Raw genomic sequence first — 14333 nt, forward strand, 5'->3', positions numbered from 1 at the left:
CACTGACCAAAGGCACATAAGTCAGATTACTTCGCGTATATACAGAACACAGCTTACCATGAATGCCTACAGCTATCTGTTATGCCTTTCAGATACTTAATACCAGGACAAATCATAAAAACAAATATAACCATGTTTTTAGCAGTGCATAAACCTAGAATCAAATGAAATTACGTAGACAAACTTTTCCTCTTGTCTGTGTTTTGCTGCATTTTAGTGATTCATAACTGAAATAAAACTCAATATTCCACAGCACTTTTCATTTTTGAGGGTAATGTTAGTTTCTGTGTAGTTCTCAAGACAGCATCTCTTCAGAGGAAAACTTCATTTGCCCACATTGTCAACTGTGCTTTATTCAATGTGAGGCTAAAGAGCCAAAACACTGTCACTCAGGCTTTACAAAGAAGGATGCAGAAAAAAAATTGTTGTTCCTCAGACAAGTCATGTTTTCTACATAATTCTGTCCCTGCTGGTTCTCTTCAGATTGTACATCCTTATGAGCTGATAAACATTAAAGAAGCTGACCTTATTAATGAAAGATTTAATTTTCCTTAATCTGGTAATATTCAAAAACTTATTTTGAACTATATGACCTTTAATCTTCTTTCCATCACAGGAAAAGCCTATTTAGTTTAATTAGAGAACACTGATAATTATTGAAGTGATTCCAAGTGTGTTTTTTTTTTTTAAACAACCGGCAATGACCTGAGGGTTGGAATCCTTCTTTGTTTACAGTGAAACCTGTGGTATTCGGATTACTTTTAAGGTACAATGAACTGAATCCAAAGAAAGTCTGGCTTCGTGTGTATGAACAGCATATAAATAGATCAAATGCTGAAGTGCGGCTTCCACATTAAATATATTGAGAATAATGAGCAAGAGTTATGCAATATCCTTTTAGTGTGAATGTAAGGAATGAGAGTCACTTACGAGAAATAAATTGATTTTTTAGTAGTCGAGGGAATGAGGGATTCCTGAAACTATAGATCTATGTTTTCTGATAAATTCCCATTGTATTAATCTTTCTTGTGTCTTTAAAAGCTCTCGTGCTCTGCTGTATTTCCACTCTGAATAAGTACCAGACGTATTGCATGAAGGCACAGTGCAGCATGTTATGAGGTGTAGGCTTCCCATACACTGGGTTGACTGAATGCTTTCCTCTGCTTCGCTACACTCCTACGCCTGTGTTCAGCTGCTGCCATTCCCCTCCCAGCCTCTCCAAAGAAGGAAGATCTACAGTACATCATGACACTATGAGAACAAGCTTGTTCATGTGTAATCACATATTAGTTGGCATTTATTTGAGAGTTCTTGTTCTTCCACATACTGTTTTAGTTGCACCTTATTTCCCTCCAGCTTCACACTTACGCATACGCATGCAAATCCTCCTTTCATGGCAGCAAAGCGTACAAATTAATCTTAAGTACTCAGAAAAACAAATATTGACTTCTACTGTTGAAATACATCAGAGCCAGTCTCCTTCCTAAATAACTTTTGTAGGCCCCAAGAGAGACCACTGCCACACTATAAAGAATAAATATTAACTCCTGCATTTGTGCACATGTACACAGGGACACGGTTGCTGGAAATGGAGACTCTCTCTCTCCCACATGCAGGCCAGATCACTCTTTCATGACTCTCATTCTCTTGCTGATCACAACCTTCATTGCCAACACAGACCCAGAAGACATACAGAGACATCAAATCCATCTGTCTTAAGCTAATGCTGCTCGCCTTTGTCCATTCAACTCCTCTCACAAAGGTCTTCAGCCCTTGCAGTCATCTGCAAGGGACCTATTTGTGGATCAGTTCTTATAGCAGCACAGCTGGCAACCTGATGCATCAAAATAAACCAATTCATTCCTGTTACCCTTCCTACCCCCTAACAAACTTTGACACCCTGAAAATAGAGACACTGACAGCAATCTAGTTTTGGCATATGCTCTATGGCATCCACAGCTCTAAAAACAAGCAACACTTCCTCAGCTGAATGCTATACAAAATCACGTGGTTGCAATGCCAAAGAAACAAGATGCAGTTGTTTTACAATTAAATTAACATGTGATATTCCGTTTCAAATAATTTAGGCTGAATATTCAGTTTAGGCAGAACATTGTTTTAAAACAAAACATATAAGAAGTTCAAGTTTTGTTTTCCATTTCTATAGGATGACTTCAAATCCAATTCAAATGTAGACTGAGATGTCTCAGTCCATGAGAGTGAAAAAGATGCTAAAAATTCTCAAATTTCTTTTGAATACTCTAAATGGGAAGCTTACATCTTGTCTGTTGATTGAAGTCACTAAACTTAGAAAGCTTAATGATTTTGGATGACAAGTATAAATTAACAGCTCCTTAACTGTTTTGTGGAGTGTCTCAGAATGGAAAAGACTGCTATAAAGTACTTTCCAGGGAAAGCAAACTGTTGAACAAACTGCAACATTAAAATAATGCTCAGCAAAAGGAATAAAACAAGGAAGATCTAGGCATTTTAAAGTAATAGGTAAAATAGCTAGGACCCATACATATTATTTTTTATTGGTGTAAAACACAGCAATGCTGTGTTCTGTCATTCCTTTTAGAACTTAGCAAAAGCAATGAATTGAATCTCTGTCAATAACACATCAGCAAGTGCTGAGACAGCAGCATCTGTAAGGCTAATGGTGTTGCACCTAATTTGAAAATGAGAGCAGCTCACAGAAAATTGAGACTGCTACTAAGAGGACATAGTGAGTCAGTTCCACAAGTTTTTCCTCAATAATCCCTTGAAAGCAAGATTATTCTGCTCAAGATCTTTTTTCTTTTTCTTATTTTTTTTTCTTTTCTCAAGGGTGAGTTTAAAGAAAAAATGGGCTGTTAGGAGAGAAAAACAACCTTGGATTATACAAAAGCAAGTCATCCAACTTTGCTGTCTTTGTTTAACAGGGTTCTTCCTTCCTGCTATTATTAGTAAATCTTACGGTTTACTTCTTCTACTATTGAGCTGGCAGATGATATACAAAAGAAGAAGGATTTCTTGCTTATTAGATTCTGTCTCCCATAAATCCTGAGTACCTATACGCTGGCATGGAAAAATCCCTTCCTGTGGAAGGCTCTTCATCCCATTTTTCATGCATTGTTGCTGATATGTTTAACTTTTTTGTTTCACGACTCAGCAATGAAACAGCTATTGTTCCTAAACTGCTGAGCAAGTCCGACTGTGGGAACGAGAGACGTGCGACAATTCTCAATGGTTTTGCTAGTGGCTGCAGAGTGAGATGTCAAGGCATGGGGTGGAGAAGGTGGGGAATGGGGAAACCTAATTCCACAGAAAAGACGGACTTAATGGGACAAGTAACACTTTGGTGCAGTTGTAAGGTTGGCATGTTCTGCTTCAGTGCACTTTTACTTTCTATTCCAGACTTTTATTCCTTAGGATAATATCTACTCTTTAAGCATTTAATCGGATATATAGTACATGACTCACAAGGCCAAGCCTGTTCTTAAAAGCTTACTGTCTAAACCAAGAGACCTGTAAAACCTCTAACATAAATTTTATCGTGTGAAACATCAATAATCTCACTTCTGTTTTCCACTTTTGTGAAATCCTCTTCTAAAAAGCACCGACAATCTCACCAGAAAGCAAGTCATTAGAATTCACATACCATTTAAAAGTACCTCTACCTCAAACATCTTTGGAGAGTACCCTGCTTTTCCCAGTTCTGCAATCTTCTATACTAAAGAGCCACAAACTGGATCTCTACCAGGATTACATTTGCAAAATATATTTAAATGACAATGCATATGCCTCAGGGGCATAAATATTAGGCTTTAGAATAATATATACAGAAAGTCTTCGTGAGCAACAGCAGAAGAGATTAAAAAAATCAGAGGTCCATATATGTACCAGGAATGTACATGACAAGTATTTTTTTTCCAAATAAGAAAATTAAAAAGCTCCCAACCAACTGTCAGTAAAGATGGTAAAAATTGATGCATGTTTACTAACATTCAGTTAAATACTTATTAAAGTACCAGTTCTTCAGATATCTGGGTTTAGAATGCAGCAGCTTTTTTCTCCAGTCCCAAGAACTAAGCAGTTAAATGCTATCAGAAATCACCTGTGCCTCTGATGAGAAGGCATTTCAAAGCCATGAAGCACTGCTTGTGACTGTGCAGATAACTGCTGACTGATGCAAGAAAATAAACCTCAGTAACCATGTACATACACATTGCTCCCGAATATGACTAATTTGATCTTATGAGTAAAACTATGCATACACTTACATTTGCACTGCTGGCAGGAGCCCAGCTGCAGGAGCCCGTGGCAGGCTCTGTCGTTACTCTTCAGTGCAGGAGAGCCAAATGCTGAAGCAGGCAGTCACGTTAGGCACCTGAAGTTAAAAGATTCATACATGAATCGGTGGGGAAAAATGCTACATGAGAGGTTCACCCACAAAAGACCTGGGATGACAAATACACCTTCTGTGTCTACTTGTGTGGAGAGAAAAATTAACACTATTTCACTCAAAGCCTTTTAATGACCTAATTCTGAAGGTAGCTATTGTAACACAGAGGTCTTGCTTCCATAATTGTCTGCAACAATCACTGTCCAAGCTCATCTCCAATACAGAGCTACGTACCAATTAGCCAGCGAGTACACAGCAGGGCAAAAGGGTAAAAGAAAAGAACCCAATGTTTTCAAGGATATGTTCTTTGCATATTAACACCAGCTGCACTGCTGAAACATGGGGAAGCAACTGGAAAACAATCAATTTTCTGAGTACCAGTTATCACAGACCAAGCAAACCTACATAAAAGCTACTGACAATAAAAATGCTCAGAACTTAGCCTGTGTGGATGAGCTTACCTTATAGAAGCATTCAATATAACAACACAAGAGAAACACTAAAGATTCATTAGCAGTGGAAATAGTCTAATCCAGTACAGAGTCAATTTATACCCAGAATGAAATGGTTACATACACCAGTCTGGGTCCCAGAGATAATCTGTTGCTGCAAAGCCTGAAACAATGTGACTATTTAGTTTAATGAGGTTACTTGATCACAGTTCTGAATTACCTACAAAGAAAAAAAGATAAAAATGTAGCCCTTGATATATGAGATACAAAAAACAATGCCGTGTAGCAGACCTTCACTGCAAAATGCATATATTTAAAAATAAAGTTAATTAAATGTTGGCAAAGCCCCTCAAGAATGGGATGCACTGCTTGAAATCTTAAAGATAAGATTGGATGCCTTCCTGACAAAATTCTAAACACGAGCTCAGCATAATTATTCTCAGGTTCACAGTACACCATCAGCCTAGATTAGCAGAAAAATCCCATAGATCTTATAACTGTTCTAATACTGAAGGAGGACAATATACAGTGGACAAACTATCAATTTTGTAGTAAGACTTAAAATATGGGTCTCATGGCAGGTTGCTGGATTTACATCCATGCTGATCTTGTCATTTGAAACACGAGGCAACATTGGGTAAAAATATCTTCTTTTGAAAAATTCCTAGCATTTCAGAGAAGAACAGGCCAATCACATTCAATTTGGAGGAGATGGCTGTTCTATATTGGGAATTGTGACAATGCTATTCCAGCAGATGAATTATGAGTTACGTGCCTGGAGACCTGTATACTGAAGGCTTCTCATAGCCATGACCTTTGCAGGAGTATGGAGCAGGGGTAAGGAGGGGAAAAGGAAGAGGAACAGGTCGACTCTAGGGAACAGATATTATTATCCTCAGAACCAGCAGAAACCTTAACAGAAATGAAAGAAAAAGAGTGTGACTATTACGTGCATCTCACATACAGTACTTTGGTGCTTGTTACAACTAGCTCAAGACAACACTGAAGTCTGCAATATACATAAATCACACTTCTGTTTGGCTTTCTCTCTCTCTCTGTCCCCCACCTAGGATTAAACATTAAAAGCTTATCTCCTTAGTTTTAGCTCCAGAGTAGCTGTAAAACCTCAGAGGTCAAATCTCTCTTTTGCTGCAAGTGCTGAACTTGATCCAAAACATGAAAGGCTGTGAAAATTAGTTGTAGCTGGAATACATATAACTTACATTCACCTTTGTGCTTCAGAGTCTGCAGGAACCCAACCTGTAATACTGACCACTATAATTTTCTACTGAAGTTCATTTGATTTAAGCAGCATTTTTGCCCTGCGGTATTATTAAGACCAATTATTTGAGAGAGAGATTCTGTAGCTCTGTCCTCACTGATTTTATAGTTAATTGAGGCCATGAGATCACCCAGTTCAAGAAGGGCAAATCCATGGACAGACATACAAACAGGGTTATGTCCTGTGATGAGCAGCAGGGCCGTCTTGGCACAAGATCTGGGTGATGGCCTCAGCCCTGATCTTAAAGGAATGAGGGCTGCCAGGCTATGGCAAATATCACCAGACAGCCCCAAAAGGCAGCTGCTTGCCCCGTGCAGAGCAGAGCCATGCTACTTCTCCCACTTGCCCAAATCTGCCTGTCTCCTCAGCTCTCCAAGACATGTGGGATGTGCAATGGGCTTCTCAAATGTGCATGTAATTTGAAATACAGCTTGTGAAACAGCTATCAGTATCACAGATATGCCAACCACTCTGGTGGACAGCATGACAGATCACGCCCGGCCTCACCAGTGCAGACTGGCTTGCCTTCGCATTGCTTGGGCCCAGTATGTCCGCATCTGGACAAGGCCTCCTCACTGCAAGCGGCCCAGGCCAGCCTCTGGCTCCAATCCATCTTTCTGCGTGCTGCTCAGTTCAAAGCTCTCGAAATAAAGATGAAGTAGCTTCCAAAGCTTTAGGCTGAAGTATGCTGCATGCCCAAAGGCACAAGTGAGGGGCATTTGAGGGCATAAAACCATCTGAGAAAGAGCTGGCTTGCTCTGCTCACTGTGCTAGCCAAGCTTGCCACAGGTCATACCTACACCATCCAGAATAAATGTTTAACCATGCTACTCAGTCAAATGAGCCTGCACTTCCTCTTGGAGGGAAGCAATTGATTTATTCATGGAGCAAAACTAGCTTAGATGGATGGCTGAGGCCCAGAAGTATACCCAGAAGTACAACACAGAGCGTGTCTGAGCCAGATCAACAATGTGAACCATCTTCGACCACCTCTATAAATTGCACTTTTATTACACCTTTAAGTGACTTGTGTAATAATGACAAAATTACGCAAGCATAAGAAACTTTACAGCATAATTTTCAGATGGTGTTCATCATCTATACAAATAGCACAAATACATTGCTTTACATAAATTTCATGATTATGCACTACAAAATACCAGGCCACCTAGGTACAAAGCTATCACCTGTGCAGCTACAAGTATATATACAGCAAGCACGGACATATATCTCTATTTTAGGAATATAGTTACATATGTACAAAAGAAAGTGGTTTTGACTGTAAAGGTGTTCAAAATGCAGTAAGTTATACTGGCAAACAACACTGGTATAATGTTGCTCATCAATATAGAAACTTCAAAACAACAACAAAAAAACAAACAAACAAACAAACAAAAAACAAAAAAACAAAACAAAACAAAAAAAAAAAAAAACACAACCTAACTGAAAACCCACATTAATTCTCTAATCAATGCCACTACATCAGTGAAACATTTTGGCTGGCCTGGAAGATGCTAAAGCATAAAAGCCACCCAAGGAAAGTCCTCCTTCAGCTACTTAAGCCTTCAGGTGGCCAACGCTGGCTGAAATGCTGCATGCACTCTGGTTTTGCAGGAAGCAGCCCCTCAACCCTGGGGATTAGAGGAGAGAAAGGAGACTCTGCTCGCCTACACAGGTAGCCAAGAGATGGGAGAGCCATCCTGGCCTAATGTGCTCCCCACACACCAAGCTGGCAACACAGCTGCTGGCTGTGCTGTGGAGCTGGTTTTTGGCACGGTAAGGAAGCGAGGCAGAAGGAGCAGGGAATTGCTACAGTGCCGTCCTTGTTTCCATGACACGTGCTTTTATAACTTGTGCTCCCTGAGGTAAAAGGCATAATTTGGACTCGGCAGCTGACAACTCAGCAGTTCTCTGCCTGTGGGATAAGGGAAGGCTGCATGTGTTGTAGCAACGCTCTTTGACTTCGCTCCAGTGCCAGCTCCAGACGGTGCATGGAAAGCAGGGGAGACATATGCCCTTCAGAACCTTACACCCTGACCAACATTCATACCGATGGGCTGGGAGTTATTTTTAGCCAAAGCACTTTCTCCCTGCAGTGAAACCCGCTACTAGGAGTGACTCGAGAGGGAGCAGCAGGGACAGCAGATGGCAATCAAGTGGCAAAAGCCCTTGCTAAGAGCTTCTTGTTCTTGCAGGAAGGGCAAGAGCCGTGTGGACACACAACTGGAGGGCTTTCACGGTCTGTAAATCTAGGAATTACACATTTTCCAGGGGACATGAGGACAGCAATGATCAGCAAAAAAGCCACTACAGAGAACAATCCCTGGGTATCTTTACTGTCAGTTTGGTATTGCTAGATATCATTAATTCTAATTAATATCTGTTGGCTTCCAAGTCAGAAAGCAAAGCAGACAAGGAACAGAGGAAGCTTAGTGTCTGCAGGTCATTTGTATCCCAGCTGTCCCTCCACCCCACAAAGGGGGGTAAGAAAGTAGCTCTGGCCGTCTAGGAATTTATATGGCCCCCATCACTGCCACGGTAATGACTCTGGAAGACATCCACAAGATTCTGGAAGAGATCTCTGGAGACACTTAAGCACCAATAAAACCAGAACTTTTGATGCTTAAACTAAAACAAACATATTCCAAAATCCCATTTAGCTGCAGCTAAGTATTAGTGGCAAAAAAAAAAAAAAAAAAAAAAAAAAAAAAAAAAAAAGAAGGAGAGAGAGGTGATGACTAATTTTGTAAGCACCAGGATGCAGGGATGCAGATGGTCTCCAGTTTGATAGGTCCACAACACACCTGCCTAACGCATAACACTCAAGATTCAGAAAGCAATTATTCCCTCACCTGTGCCTGCCAGTGAAATGTGCACAGAACACGTCACATATAGCCCCAGCATGGGGCTCCTCAAATGAAAGCAGAAGCCATCACTTTTGCTTAAAGATGTGGTCAGAAAAAGAAAGCAGCAGTGATGCCACCCTTGATGAGGCAGACCAGTGACTGCAACCCATGCTAGGGTGTGGGAAACATCTGTGACCATGCTGAAGACAAGCAAATGAGTCGGGATGGAGACTTCTGCAGCCTTTCTGCAGATGGCATTTCTCTCAATGGCTCTGAGCATTTACTGACTCAGAGCAGGACTCTGTGTCCTTCTGAGAGGGACTGAGGGACCACAGGCTCCAGGCCCTGGTCCCAAGGATTATTTACAGTTTTTACATTAAGCTGTTTATGGAATGAAGTATATCAACCGGCCTTGGTGCATAGAGCATAATCACCTCTCAAGCTGTATGTAGAAGAAAGTAGTTTATTTTTCTTATTTTTAGACAGAAATTAGATGCTCAACAGCCAAAATGGATTCATAACTAAATCTCAGAGAAAAAGACACACTGAAACAAAAGAAAAAACAAACAAACAAACAAACAAACAAAAACAACAAAAAACATTCCAATTCATTCTAGCTAGTTTTGTTAACAGTAGTAAACTGACTTCTGTACCTGTTCTCCATATCTCCATGCACATGGATCAACATATAAACCAGAGAAAGACCAAGTATCTGGTCTGAGTTCTCAACCCTTTCACCTATTTAAGTATCTTTAAACCTCCCTCATCAAACCTTTCCCTGCAGTGCTAAATAACATCCCTCCGCTTGAGTCATCTCTGTATTTCAACATCAATCTCAGTACAAGATCTCAGTATCTCTATTATAACTATGCCCTACATCAATTTGTATTATTGAAAATAGAACAAAACCAAGAAATTCCTGATTTCTTTTTTCTGTTTTCCCTTCCAACAGCTGCTATTCAACAGCTCTAATAAGCTCACTACAAGATAATACAAACTGTCATTTAAAAATGTACAAGATTATTTTTGTTTTCATCTAGAAAATGTATCAACACTCTAGGTTACACAACAGGAACTGCTGAATTTAGCATCCCCAGCATTCCTCTGAGCACTAGGACACAGCATAACTGGAAAATAACTTCATTTACCTGATCACATCATCTATAGAGTCATCTGCAGAAAAACATAATCTATCCGCATCAGCCTTGTGATATGCTGTACTCTGCAAGATAGAGTCAGCATTTATAAAAATCTCGATTGCCACAGACTTTCTTCTTGAGGTGCCATTTCATCTTTCAGGGAGAATTCTTACTAACACATATCTAGTCTTGTGTTTAAATACATCTCTTCACGTGGCACATAACCGGCCGCCAGACACCCACTGGATGAAACAGCACATGCTCTAACAGAGCTGCTTCAGGCTGATTGCACAGGCTCTGCTTTAGCATTACTTATGAAGATTTATACATTCAGGTGATTTTTTGGATGTTTACTAAAGCTCTTAGAGTAAGTCTGAGCAGCACGTGATGCTGACACAGATGTGACCTTATAGCAACAGATGGTAACTCATCAGGTGCTTGAAAAATAAAGCCCTATGACTTCTGTACTGAGGTAGCAGTAGCAGCTTTACCACCTGTGAAAATAAGTTTCTCTTTCTTGGACAGCATCTCCACCCATACGGCTGTTCCTGCATATTCCACAGTCTTTGGCAAGTCTACACGAATGCCCTCACTTAAAGGTTATGTCTCGCCCTTTCCTCAGCTCACCTGTAAAGGGATTTTGCACAATCTAACTCCTCCATAGGGCTTGCCACTGGTTGCTCTAAGTGACTGAAATGGTATGTTTGGATAGTGCACAATGGAAACTCTTATCACTTAATAACACTGATAAAAGTTTGAATAGGTGAAACAGTGATAAGATGAAAGGATGCGTATAGTAAATAAACAGAAAGCAAAACCAAAGAAAATCTGGTCACCTACTGACTATCTGAAAGCTATACTCTAAACCAGCTCCAAACTAGTGATTTTTAAGCCTTTGACATGTGGACATCTACAACATTCTCCAGTTTAGATACGGCAGACTTGCAGCCTCCTGACACTAAGCTTTCCTAGTAGACTGAGCTGACCTCTCAGAAGAAACCTGCAGACACCTACCCAACTAATGACAGGCATTTGATGCTCAGCAACAGCAACTAGACGCAGATACAGCACCGTTCACTCTGTGGATCTGCTACCTGCATTTGTTCTGCCTTTCCCACATCCTAATACTTCACATCATCAAACTTCATTTTTATTTTGATCTTGATTCACATCCTGGAGACTTTTATGTGCTTGCTTACCTTTACCACCAAAAACGTACAGAAATCAATGCTAATCTTTATCACCAAAACCATACAGCACACAGTGGTTGAGAAGTTAAGGACAAGCACAGACTTTCTGCAGACGGACCAGTTCAAGCATTTTTCCTTACAGGATGTGAAAAGCTTTATTTATAAAGCACATGTGCAGTGATGGAACAACATTAAACAACACACTGCTTCAGCTGGCGTTGGCACATGACAATTTGAGACGGAACGTGGCATGATATGGACCTTAATCTTCCCACAGCTACTAAACCTGCTAAGTCTGATTAACGGTCTGGGTTCGTGCTACAGGTTAAGGGTTTAATAAGAATTTAAAGAATTCTTTTATAGGAAAATAAAATTTTTATAGTAAGGAAAAAAAGCAGAACAGACTCCCAGATGAGATGTCACAAACAAGCCACATTGCCTTAAGTAACAACCTGCACTCAAACACAACAGAAAAGCCACCCAGTGCCTGTGATTCCATGTCAGAATTTGACAGGACACAGCCAACTTGGTTGTGGAAAATGAATATACAATGGCTTTTGCAACAGAGATTTTAAATGTGAAAGTCTGAACAAGAGAATTCAAACGGTAATTCCTACACCACAGCCACAGCCAGGCTCTCCCTAGCACTAGGTGATTACAATATTTATCTGGAGCTTGACTCCCATCTATAGCGAAGTCCACAGGCATCCACCACAGATTACGACTGAAAAACAGAAAAAACACCTACATCACCAGTTCCTGCCGAAGCAACCCCACAACATGCCAACACAATACACCCAGCTCAAATTTACTTACACACTGAACCTCAACAGGAGAATGACTCTCTCCAGAACCACCTTAGAGGCTTAGAGAGATCTTTTTAAAACCCCAGCCTCTAAATCCGTCAGAAGTTCAACCCCTTAAAATAGACACGGCAAGCTGCCACCCTGCCCCAGCACAGCCGGCGTGCAGCAAGGCGCGCAGCACGGCCGGATGCTCTCCAGCCACAGGGAGGGCTCCAGATTTCCCTCCAAAGGTCCCTATTATATACATATATATATATATATATATACATATATATATACACGTGTGTGTATGTGTATATATATGTGTGTATATATATATGTGTATAAATATATGTGTATATATATGTGTGTGTGTATATATGTGTGTGTTGTATATATGTGTATATAGATGTGTGTGTATATCTCTGTGTGTATATATATATATATGGAAGGGCGTAGTTCCAAAGTATGAGTTTATATACATGTGTGTATATATATATATGTGTGTGAGTATATATATATGTGTGTGTGAGAATATATATGTGTGTGTATATATGTGTGTGTATATGTATGTGTATGTATGTGTGTATATGTATTTATATGTGTGTATATATATATATATGTGAGCGTATAATATGTGTGTATATATATGTGTGTGTGAGTATATATATATATATGTATATATTCGGAGGATGTTACCTCCAAAGCCAACCAAATGAAGGCACCCTGACGCCGAGGAGAGTCGCGCACACTTACCCCGGCTCCGCGCTCGCTCCGGCCAACCTGCCGCACAGCCGCTCTTTAAGCCCCGGCCAGCGGCGGAGCGGAGCCGCCGCTCTCGCCGCCGTCCCCCCGGGGGAAGGCAGCGCCCGACCCCCGCCGCGCCCCCACCTGTGCCCGCTCCGTGCCGAGCCCCCGGGGCTGCCGTGCCCCGCTCTGCCCGCTCACCCGCCGCCGCCTCGCCCTGCCCTGCCCGGCCGCCGCCTCATGCCGCGGGGCTGCCCGGCGGCGCGGTCCCGGGCGGCCCAGCTCCGGCAGGCAGCAGTGCGCAGCGCCGACAGGAAGGAGGGAGGAAGGGAAGAGAGGGAGGGAGCGATGGAGGCAGGCGGCGGGCAGAGGGAGGAGAGGGCCTGGCGGGCTGCCCGCGGGAGGAGCCTCGGCCGCGCACCGCCCGGCGCCGCGGCTGCCCGGGATGGCGGCGGCACCCCCCGGGACGGACCCCCGGGGACGGCGCCCCCCGGGCCCAAAGCTGAGGGGCAGCCGCGGCCCCGGGGCGAGCTCAGCGCCGGGTCCCAGCCGCTGGGGATGCTCGGGAGGTTTTCGCCGAGCGCCCGGCTAGGGAAAGGGCTCTGCGTGCCCCCGGCAGCGCCAGCCCCCCGGGGCACCCAGCGGTGGGCCCAGGGCACGGGGTGCGGGAGGTGCTCGGCTCGTTTTGTCTCCGTGTTTGCCTCTAGGCTTTGAGGTCTGGGGCTCGACCTCCGACATTTCTCTGAAGCCACAACAGTAACGTGCCAGCCTCTCTTTTAAATTAAACTCGAAATCCTCGCAATCCCACAGTCTCAAGAGTCAGGCAATTAAAAAAAATATATACCACGAGGCCCATAAAATCAGAAGAGTTGGCAGGCCTGTGGCTCCTCTTTTGTTCCCCAGTAAACCACAGCAAGACCAGGAGAAAAAGTCACTGTTCAGTTTTCCCTGCATTTTTCTGCCTATATTTTCCTACGGAAGGTTTTCCAAGTTGCTGTAGATTGCTTTTCTCAGAACATAGGTGACAAAGAACAGCGTATGCTTGCACGAAGATCCTGGGCTAGTCTTGTGTCCACTCCTGGCTATGTAGAAGGATTTCAGGTCCTCAAAGCCACAGCCTCCTGCCATCCTTCACGTTCACCACGCAGGCTATGTGTATATAGGGTGTTTTGTAGAGATGAAATCTTGCGTCCTTTCCTTTACTTTCCAGTGTTTTCACTTGTGCAAAGACAATTGAAGCTTCAGTAGGCCAGAGCAAGAGAAGCATGAACCTTGTGGTTAGGTCTCTTCTGCCTCAAGAGCATGCTTGACTTCGGGCCTTGTATCCTGAGGCAGTTGTCTATCTGTTGACCTGTGTCACCTCCTTAAGAGGAAGCACTGACTCTCCTTATACACATACTGTTCTTGAGAAAGAAGGGTTGGAGAGAAACCCTGGGCTGTGCATTCCAAGAAGAAGATGATGTTTCCTCCTGACATAGGCTGAAATATTTAAAAGTCCAAGGATG

General features: G+C 42.3%; 1 protein-coding gene across 4 annotated transcripts in view; it reads right to left on the bottom strand.

Annotated features, from left to right (window-relative positions):
* The window catches only part of LIFR (LIF receptor subunit alpha), a 50971-nt gene extending 37853 nt beyond the window's left edge, over positions 1–13118 (bottom strand). Inside the window, exons 1-2 of one of the 4 annotated variants that reach the window (XM_032206701.1) lie at positions 13030–13118; positions 4266–4372 (exon numbers count right to left, since the gene is read on the bottom strand). The gene's annotated coding sequence lies outside the window, so the exon portion shown is untranslated. Of the gene's footprint in view, positions 1–4265; positions 4373–10115; positions 10133–12837; positions 12900–13029 lie in introns of those variants that run through there. The other 3 variants (XM_032206698.1, XM_032206699.1, XM_032206700.1) reach the window with 3 other exon arrangements.
* Positions 13119–14333: the final 1215 nt, after the last annotated feature.

The sequence above is a fragment of the Aythya fuligula genome, chromosome Z (genome assembly GCF_009819795.1).
Source record: "Aythya fuligula isolate bAytFul2 chromosome Z, bAytFul2.pri, whole genome shotgun sequence".
In the NCBI taxonomy this organism is placed as follows: Eukaryota; Metazoa; Chordata; class Aves; order Anseriformes; family Anatidae; genus Aythya; species Aythya fuligula.